The sequence below is a fragment of the Nicotiana attenuata genome, chromosome 2 (genome assembly GCF_001879085.1).
Source record: "Nicotiana attenuata strain UT chromosome 2, NIATTr2, whole genome shotgun sequence".
Classification (NCBI taxonomy): domain Eukaryota; kingdom Viridiplantae; phylum Streptophyta; class Magnoliopsida; order Solanales; family Solanaceae; genus Nicotiana; species Nicotiana attenuata.
The window spans coordinates 57,198,507-57,209,706 of record NC_031990.1 but is presented as its reverse complement, the minus strand read 5'-3'; the positions used below and the strand labels follow the sequence as shown (position 1 = coordinate 57,209,706).

The window sequence follows — 11,200 nt, the reverse complement described above, 5'->3', positions numbered from 1 at the left end:
CCCTAGGATCCTCCTTGTGTCAAGCTAGTTTTGCTCCAACCTCCTGTGGCTGTTGTTTTACTTTTGTTTGCATGTTTTGTTGTGATGGCATGTTGTACTTAACCATTAGTGCTCCTAAATTACTCAGTCCAATGTAAACATTAATGAAACAGCTTCCTTCTCGTTGCTTGTACAGCCCTGTGTTCCTCTGGCTTCTATTTTCTGTCATGTTGTGTGCACATATGTGGCATGAGCTAGCTGTGTTAGACTTCTTTATGCTTCTTACTTACTGGTACTCTTTTAAATTCATGTCCTTTTTAATGATGCCAAAAGGGGGAAAAGAAGAAGTGTGAGAATGAGGGAGATCTTAGATTAAGGGGGAACTTACGTGTGAGAATGATGGAGATCATAGATTAAGTGTGAAAATGAGGGAGATCTTAGATTAAGGGGGAACTTCTGGCATCTCATCTGGTTATTTCTGCTCTAAACAAATACTGTCCATGCCTAAGTTTGTCATCATCTAAAAAGGGAAAATTGATGGGTTTTCAGTATTTTATGTTTTGATGATCTAACAAAATTGTCATGAAGAACCAGATAGAGCACCTGGCGCACAGTACATACATTTCATGTGAATTAATCGAAGCCTGAAAATCAGCAAAAGGAGGAACACAACAGGGACCTGATGATCTGGTCCTTTAGGGTTCTCCGACACAAGCAAGTCAATGACTGTACACAATCAAGATAAAGAGGAACACAACAGGGATCTGCTGTCTTAGGGTTCTCTGACAAAAAGTACAAGTCAAGTACACAGCTGGAACATGACAGAAGAAAGTGACCATCTGGCAACTGTTACAGAAGAGGAACACAACTAGGACCCGGTCTGTTGGTGTGTCTTGCCAGGAAGTACAAAGCCCACTATCCAGCTGGAACGCAACTGCCCAGAAGTGGCTGTGCAGATTGTACAACAGTCACTTCTCATTGGGAAGAAGTATACACCTTGAGTTGACATCACTATCTATTGTGCCATCTTTTGTGATAAAACAACCTGGTGCAAGACACACTATTCTTTGAGCATTCAGTGATATTCTCTCAAGCATAACAGTGTTCATCTAGCATTGAAGTCACTGGTGTGTCAAGAACAAGAAGACAACTCCACTAAGGATCAGTTTCTAACCGAGTCTTATGTACGTCCATAGTTGAGTTGTAATCTTGTTAATTGTTCTACATTGTAATTCCTAGTTTGCTTTCTTAGAAGCGCTGTCTTAGGAACAAACCAAACTCGTAAACTTTAGAGTTTATGTTGTGACTAGGAATAGTCATAAGTTAAATCCTCTGTAACTAGGAGAGTTATAGAGTGGCTTGCGGTGGTGCATCACAAGTTAGTTTGAAGTATTTGCAAAAGGGTGTTTGCAAAGTGGCTTGTAATAGGTAGATTACAAGTTAGTTGAGTTTAAAGCCTACAGGTGTAGGTCGTGGTTTTTTGATCCCCTTGTGTGGGATTTTTCCACGTAGAAAATCTCTGGCCTTCTTTACATTCAGTCGTTACTGCATTCTACGTATGAGTCTCATAGAGGACCAGGTACTCTATAGTTTGGTGGACTCATATAAGTCATCATATATATATATATATATATATATATATATATATATATATATATATATATATATATATACACACACACATACATCTCAATAATATCTATTATTTTTACAATTTTAATAAATTTTTACACGTAAGTTTTTACTCTGCGTCGAAAGTTATGGATTCAATTAAACTCGTCCCTAACTTACTACATCTGCCCCTGTTTGTGTTCTTCTTATTTTTTCAAGAGCTCTCAATGTGAATGGAGAAATTCTTTGTAGGAAAGAACCTTAAACCCTAAACCATATCTTTTACCTCTCACTCCCAAAAAAGAAATATCAAAACTAAACTCCAAAAAGAACGTTAAAGTAAAGGAAAGATTGCACTCTTACTCCTTGGAATAAGCGCATTAACCTTTAAATTAGAAGGTGTGTTATTTCATCCATTTATAATATGGGAAACATAGGTAATATTTAGATATTTATAGTATTGTATTACTCTCAAATATGACATAACAGTACACGCTTAAATAGAATATGAGTAATTAAAGGACGTACTCTAATAATTTGTTAAATCTATGAAGCTCCACAGAAATTGATCAAAAGTGAACATATCAGACTAAATCTAAGAGCCAGTTTGGACATAAAAAAAATTCACTTTTTCTCAAAAAAGAATTACTTTTTTTCGAAATTAGTGTTTGCTCCATAAAATTTCTAATTTTCACTTGAAGATGAATTTTGGAATTTTTCGAAAATTTGAAAAGCTCCAAAAAGCTGTTTTTCAAATTTTTCACTCATATAACTCACAAAACTTCAAAAATAACCCAAATTTATATTTATTTCCAAACGCAACTCTAATTTTCAAATACCATTTTCGCTTGAATTTTTTTTTTACTTTTTTTTTTAAATTTTACATTTTTTATGTCCGAACGCCCACTAAATGTGTTTAGCAAAAGAATTAAAATAATAGCCCGTTTGGCCAACCTTCTAAAATCAGCTTATTTTGAGAAGTGCTTTTCTTAAAAGTACTTTTTAAAAAAGTGCTTTTGGTGAGAAGTAGTTTGTGTTTGACTAATTAATTTGAAAAGCACTTTTGAGCAGTAATTAGTGTTTGGCCAAGCTTTTGAAAATTGCTTCTAAGTGTATTTTTCTCAAAAGTGCTTCTCAGAAAAGTCCTTTTGGAGAGAAACTACTTTTTTTTGCTTCTCCTTAAAAATACTTTTTTTCCTTCCAAAAACTTGGCCAAACATCTCATTTTTTTCCAAAAGTGCTTTAGGCCAAGAAAAAACACTTTTGGCCCAAAAATAAGCTTGGCCAAACAGGCTATAAGAACATTTAACTTAAGGGATTAAAAGCACAAAATCTAAAGAGGAACATGGTGGTCTCTCGAAAAAGAGCCTGACACAAAAATGGAAAAAGAGAACGCGTTTTATCTTTTTCCGGTAAATACCTCTTAACGCGTTGATACACTGAATACTCCATATATATGCTAGCTCTCACGGGGCCGTCTTTACTAACCCTAGAAAATCGATTTGTCTATCTCCAAATCCGAATCGCTCCGACGTCTTTGATGTTCAGATCTTCCGGTGTTCCTGTCGCAGATGACTTTCGCCCTTCTCTACAACGACCCTTCATACCCCCCTTTCTCAAATTACAATAAAGAAATCAAATAATTCATTGTTTTTCTACTTGGAGGTTTTTTAGTGTGACAAAGGCGAGTCATCTGTGACAGGATAATGGAAGATCTAGTTATCAAAGGCTTATTGGGGCGTTTTCTTCCATGATCTCCAACACTTGTAGAGTATTCTCCAAAGTACTACAGGTAGACATTTCTTTACTACTCCATTAGTTATTGGGTTGCGTATTATTTGCTTCCGATTTGATGTCATGTTAAACAAAAGTAACTATTTTGTTTCTGTGTTGAGATTTGCTTAAAAAGACTAAGCTTTTTACAATTGTTTGGATATGTGCTAGCAGAATTGGACCTTCTAGTGTATATTTGAGTCTCTTGAGTTTATACATACATAGACATAGCTATTTGACTGCTTACTCTGCAGTTTAAGGTGGGTGGGGTACAGATATTAATGCGTATTAGTTGCCTCATATTTCCATAATATGATTTGTTATAAGAAAATTAAGGTATCCTGGCAGTCGTCTTGTTAAATTATTTTTTGATACAGCTTTTTATTATGACTAATGCACAAAGTTATTAGGTGTCTCTCAAGCAAGACTTGAATTGTGATTCCTTCCCCGCTGAATTTAATTGTTGATTTGGACAGATCTTTGATAGTTGTCATGCAATTATATATAGTATCTGAAAAGGGATGAATGGAGAAGGAAATCAATTTAGACAATTCTATATTTCTATTAGCAAGGGAAATGATGAATGATTGATGAAAAGGCGTCTTAATTTAGTGGTTGTTGAAGTGTTGTGGACACTGAGGTACCCTCCTAGGATGCCAGATTTGCTCACTGTTTCACTGGGACTGGGATTATGCTTACCATTGATAACTTAATCAATAGACAAAAGTTCTTGCAAAGCATTGTGCACATGAACCTCCATGGTTTGATTCATTGTCAACCATTTTGTGATAAGACAAGACTAAGGGTGTGTTTGGTACGAAGGAAAATATATTTCGGAAAATGTTTTTCAATTTTCCCATGTTTGGTTGGCTTAATTGTATTCCCTATCAAAAGAAGGGAAAACATTTTCAGAACTCTTTTTCAACTTTCTCCACCATATTCCCCATCCCACCAACCCACCCCACCCCCAAACCACCCCTACCCTACACCCCACCCACTCCACCCACCCCAACCTCTCCCACCTCCCACCCTAAATAGAGCTTATAAAGAGTAGTTTCTTTTCATATTGTAGATAGAGTATTTTTTTCACTCACCTACCAAGCAAGGAAAAATAAGTGATAAAACTACTCATTTTTTCAAGAAAATACTTTCTAAGAAAACATTTTCCATGGAAAACATTTTCCTTCTTGCCAAACACACCCTAAAAGTCTTGCCTTCCGTTCCCTTTTTTTTCAGGAGTCAATGCATCCTTTATAGCTGCTGCTAGCAACATATCAAATTATCTATCTCATGTTGGTTGAGTATGAGGTTAATTATCAATCATTTGGTTCATGTTTAGCTGTGGTGATGGCGGAAATTTCAGAAAATTGTGGGCAAGAGCTTGACATTTCTCTCCTGTACTATTGTTATTACATCCTGGGCATGTTAGCATTTCTCTGAAGGTCCAGGTTTTTCTTCATCTGTGGTGTGTGATATATCATATCCTATTTGTATAAGATAGCCAGTGAAGCCTTTAGTCATAATGTTCCCCAGGAGTATTTTCTTTCGACTGACGAAGACTGATTGAAAATTAGCTAGTTAGGCGGGTCAAATTAGCTTAGACCGTCAAGGTTTTGTTAGTTTGCTAGTTTTGTAGTTCTTAAAAGAATATCTACACATCTGCTCTTATATTGTGTTAAATCAAGTTTTTGACAGTCAAAGATATGATGTTACCTTGTCTAACCAAATCCTCGACTGCCAGATACTTTTTTTGTTCGAGTTTGGTGCCACTAGTCAGTTTATTGTTCTCAGACAAGAACACAATTGCAATGATATCATTATAATATTACAACAGGTCTCTATATCAAGTGTACAACTCTGAGTTTTAAAATGAAGTTTTGGAGCTAAACGGCTTGTGTAGATGCGCAATAACAAACTAAGAACTGAGAGTTTTGTTCAGCATCTAAATAACCAACTGCTTCTAGACTATTAACCTTTCTATATGCCAACACATTGTCTTTAGTGTTTCTAAAGATATCTTATGATTCTCTTGGTTGCGACTTGCAACCCAATGATCATGACTAGGATTAAGTACCTGTCGAGGAAATTTACTGTGTAAGTTAAGATATTCATCTAAGCATATATCAAATTGTTCACAGCACTGGCATAAGGAACATATTTCATAGGTTCTCTTCATTTTATTTTTGAGGCACTTCTTCGCCCTATGATTTGTCTCCTTTGACCATTGGTACATCTTCAACCTTGCAGCATAGTTTTTGGAAAATTCTCGCACATAAGACTTCTGAGATAACCTAAAAATAATGCAATATCTATTATCCTCAGAACATGATCTATTACAATGAATCTCGATGCTTTACTACTGGCAAGCAGAACATTATCCACATGAAGTATGAGAACAATGGATCTTCTCCCAGTAATCAAACATTTTATATATCAATTACTTGTCCTGACAAAACGTAGTGCATCAATCCATCAAATTACTCATTTGTTCAGTAGTTTCTGAATTAATCAAGTTTCTGAATCTCTACTCAGAAACATGTAGTTTCCATGTAAATTATTAGTTACAGCTTACAAACTATGTAGTCGCTCTAGTACGATGACCAAAAACCTTGATACCGTCCCTGTCATGAACTTAACTTAATCGATTCTCCAGCAACTTATAGAGTTAATCCATATATAAGGGTCAACTATTCATTCACGAATTCATCCAATAATCACCAATTTAATGCATTCAAAAATTTGATACCCATATCATGGATCAATCCTCCAATTGACGAATTTCACAATTCTATAACGCCCATTGCATTACCCATTGAATTTCCATTACACCCTACGCTATCCATCTAATTTTATGGCGCGTATTGCATAAGCCATCCAGTTGGACTTTGGAAATCCAAAATCCCCAATCCTATACATGGGTTAAACCCTAACTCATCAATAACTCTACTATGATGACAATTAATTATGATTTCCATTTTATACTAGTCTTAGGTTAATTAGACGTTACATTTGCAAGTCAAAAATTTTAAAGTGAGAAGTATCTGGGATGCCCTTTATATGTGCTGTTGGAACTGCTAGTCCATCAGTTGGCAGCTATGTAGCCACGCAAAGGAACTTTGAAGCTAATGGAAAAACTGATAGCCAGATTCTTTTGGACTGGTGGAGATTCAACAGGTAGATATCATTCGGCTTCTTGGAAGAAGTTGTGCTTTCAATATAAGAAAGGAGGAGCCAACTTCAAGTGGTTAAAAGATATTTACTATGCATTTATAGCCAAGCAACGGTGGAATGTGAGGACAAAAGATTCATTGTGGAAAGAATACATGTATTGCTCCAGGTCACACCTTGTGAGGAGAATGCTACAAGGGGCACATTCTCGAAGTTGCAGGGCAATGTGTAAGATGACGAAAGAGTTAGAGAAAGGCATTAGATGGCTATTTGGAGATGGTAGAGCTAATTTCTGGTATGACAATTGGTCAGGAGAGGGGGCCTTGGTGGGGCTACTAGAGGAAGGGGCTAAACTTAGCGGTCTGGCGTTGTTATAAAGCAGGGAACGTGATGTCTGAAACAGAAGCAACTTTGCAATAACCAAGAGCAAGACATATTGAAGAACCGAGTTCCAGAAATTAATTCAAGTCTAGTTCGTTTTGTCTTGATGTTGTCATAGATGTTTTGAGTTGTAATCTTATTTAGCTTGGACTCAATTTAATTTGTAAGAACACTTGAGTGACAATCTTTTGTCCTAGACTAAGAAATTAATTTGGAGCGAGTAGCTACGATCAGTAGGATTGTAGACTGTAGGGTGACTAGATTTAGTCCCGAAACTGCTCGTTGTTTTCGTGAAGTTTGTAAAAACAATCTCGAAGTTGGATCATGAATAGGGCTGTCAAATTTGGCCCAAGCCCAAATGACCCGCCCAAGGTTGGGTTGGTTATTGACCCGCCCATTTATTAAACTTAGCCCATCTTGACCCAACCCATCTCAACCCATTTAAAGTTGGGCTAATTTTTAGCCCAAATTGATCCATGGGTAAGTTTGTCAAAATATCTTAGAAATAATTTTATTTTTTGTTTAATATTTTAAATATGACCATAACAAAAGCAAAAAGCCTTATTTAGTAATTATACAATTTATAAGGAAATAACACATATTNAACTTGAAATAAATGCCTCAGGTAAATAACACATATTAATTAAAGTTTAATAAGAGTTGGGCGGGTTGGGTTATGACCCGAATTTTAACCATCTTGACCAACCCATCTTAGCCCAAGTAACTTTTGGGCGGGTCATTTGACCCGCCCAAATATTGACTCAACCCATTTTGACCCGCCCATTTGACACCCCTAATCGTGATTTTTACTCCCTTGAGCAAGGAGGTTTTCCACGTAATATTTTTTGTCTTCTTTATTTTCTGCATTTATTAGCTACAGAATCGCAAGACCTTGTTCTAAGGAAAATATAAAATTCTTGTAGAAAATTTAATTGGTCGATATACTATTTGCCGCCCTCCTAGTGTATAAGTGGTGTATAATTTTAATAGGTATTAGAACAAACTCTTAATTACCAGGCTTACACATCTGAGAGATTCAGAAGATGAGTGCACCACCTGGATGAATGAGGCCAGTCCACCACATGCTCATCTTTGTTCAATGGCAAGTACTACAGCGGGTGGAAAGTGATGATGGTGAACTTCTTAATTGCTGAAGAAAACTAGTTATGAAATATTATTCTGGATGGACCAACTATTTCAATCAAGCTTGGTACTAGAGGAAGAGAAGTTCCCAAGGAAAGAAGTGAATTTAGTGATATTGATCGCAAACTCATGGAAAAGATACTTGTGGCTTGGGCCGTGACAAGTATAACCAAATTTTTGTATGCGCCGATGTAAAGGACTGGTACTCAAGGCATCCAAAGATGCTGGTTCTGATGAATAAGAAGAAATTAATATAAGTCTACTGGCAGACAATTAAAGAAGTTTTTCAAACACTCAAAAGGAACGAGAAAGAGAGAAGCTCCTAGCAAATTAAAGGCTCAAGAAACGACAAACTTTAATGGCTGCTATAGATATGGAAAGCTTGATCACATAGTCAATGATTGACCACAGTAAAAAAAAATGAATAAAAAAATAAAACATGTCAAGAAATAGAAGAATGACCTAAAAAGCGACTGTGGACTTGGTTCTAGTTACAATAAAGCTCATATAGCTAAAATAAATGCTGCAGAGGAAGACATGAAGCAAGAATTTCTGGCTGCATGTAAAGATAATAGTGATGACAATAAGGATGAAGATGAAGAAACTAATGAGGCATTGTCCTTATTTGTGAATGAGATAATCAACAAACTTGGCCAGAGGGAGATCCAATAAATTGTCCACCCCCACGTACTAGACAACACTTTGATTGGTGGAAGGATATAATGGAAACCTTTCTGCAAGCTGAAGACTTCGACCTATGGATGATTGTGAATCAGGGACATTTTATACCAACAAAGATTGATAATGAAGGAAAGAAAGTTGCCAAAGCAGAAGAAGAATTCAATGCTGATAGCAAGATGATGCTAGAGAAAAATGCCAAGGCTAAGTTGATTCTATATAATGTTCTAAGTATTGAGGAGATATATAGGGGTTTTAAATGCAATATTGCTAATGAAATCCGGGAAAGGCTACTCGTAATGCATGAACCAACTCACTCAGACATGGCACTAATGGTCTTGATAAACACTGATCTGAGAAGGTTAATGCTAATGTGTCCATGATAGGTAGGAGTGGCAAACGGGCTGGTCTGGTCGAATATGGTTAAGGTCGAAAATGGGTAATGAAAAAATGGATAAATTATCCGACCTGACCCATATTTAATAGGGATAAAAAATGGATTAACCGGCGGATAATATGGATAACCATATTATCCATGACTTTTTGCATATATGATCACTTTTGGGAGAATTCTTAGTCTCCCTAACTTGAGGAACCCTCAATTTGAGGCTTTACAAATGTAAAAGTTAGACCTATTGGTTATACATTGGTTACCCATTGGTTATCCATTTCCTAAATGGATAATATGGTTCATATCTATATTTGACCCATTTTTAAAAAGCTCATTATCCAACCCATTTTTAGTGGATAATATGGGTGATTAACTATTTTCTTTTAACCATTTTGCCACCCCTAATGATGGTATAAGTGACTCTGAATCTGAAGAGGAAAACGAGGAGATAAATATCCCTGACCTTAAATATAATCTTCATCTTTTTCCTAAGACTGTTTGTCGTGGTGCTTTTATTAAATACTCCCTCCGATCCACAATAAGTGATTTTTTGGTTGTTTTCACACACATTAAGAAATTCACCTTTTAATATTAATTATCAATAAAATTGATCATATTAACCTTTACTATCTCTTCACATAAACACTCCTAGCATATACTCCAACACTATTTACTCCAAGGGCAATATAGGAAAAAAATTCATTCTTGAATTCTGAAAAAGTCACTTATTTTGGACCACAAAAAAAGGTCAAAAAATCACTTATTGTGAATCGAAGGGAATAATCAGGTTAAAAAATTGAGTGCTGAAAATAATAATAATTTACTAATTTTTAACTGCTAAGTTTGAATGCCATAATCTTTTGAGAAACAAGGTCTTATTTTAAAATCTAAAATTGAAGCACTCAAATTTGAAAATGAAAAATTAAAGAAAGCACCACGTAAAAGAAAATTTGAGATTAGTGATATACAAAAGTCACTTGAAAAGGAACTAAAATTGACCAAAGAATACGTGTGCAACTAAGTTGAACGTAATAAAGTAATTCAAGAGGACTTGAATAAGGTTAAATATAAACAGACTAGAACCTCCAAGTGGGACAGGTCCTCAGAGGCTCTAGAATGGCCAAACCAAAACTACAGCAGATATATAACTTTCTTACTATACTACAAACCTCCCCCTAAGGTTGATCCTAAGTATGTAACCTCTGCATCTAGTAAGCTGTGTACATATTGTGGAAATACTGGTCACTAAAGAAAAACTTACTTAGCACTGCCCAATGCAGAAAATAAAAGGGTTCCAGTTCAAAATCCGAAAGAAAGAAAGAAAGACTTATGTTGTAATGAACTCAAATTTATCAAGCTGGACTAAAAAAATTATTTGATTCATCCTTTTAATTATAAGAAGAGACCTAAGCTAGTCTGCGTTTCTGAATCTAACACTTGATTTATATTGCAGGCTAAAATAAGAGGAAACACCCAAGACTGGTATATTGACAGTGGCTTCTCAAGGCACGTGATAGGTAGGAAGAGAAATTTCCTTCAACTAACAGCCTTTTAAAGGAGGGAGCATGGCTTTTGGGAATGGTAAAAAAGATAAAATCACAGGAATGGGTAAGATTGATAAGTCATTCCCTCAAAGTCTAGTAAATGTGTATTGTGTGAATAGATTAAACTAAAATCTGCTGAGTGTCTCCCATATATGAGACAGGTGGAATCGGGTCCTGTTTGACTCTACTGAGTGTCTTATCACAAGTGTAAAATCTGGTGAGATAATACTTAAGAAAAAGAGATATCACAATGTGTACGTTGCGTCTATTGTATTTCTACCTGACAATGAGGTTATATGTCTCGATATGCTTGATGGTGATCCTCTACTATGGCATAGACTACTAGGTCATGCGAGTCTGGCTCAACTTAATGAACTAGCATCAAAAGATTTATTTGTGGGATTACCAAAAATTGGATTTAAAATAATAAAGTGTTTGATGCATGTGTTAGAAGCAAGTATGTCAGGTTCTCCTTTAAATCTAAGAAGGTTATTAGTAGATCTAGACCTCTGAAGTTGTTCCATATGGATCT

The 11,200-nt window shown here is 35.8% G+C and overlaps 1 long non-coding RNA gene across 2 annotated transcripts; it reads left to right on the top strand.

The window, feature by feature from the left end:
* Positions 2,934-7,108, top strand: LOC109210900. 2 transcript variants are annotated; one of them, XR_002065625.1, is made up of 2 exons: positions 2,934-3,382; positions 4,600-7,108. It is a non-coding gene; the product is annotated as an uncharacterized LOC109210900 (long non-coding RNA). The 2 variants fall into 2 exon arrangements; XR_002065626.1 differs by having other exon boundaries at positions 3,840-7,108.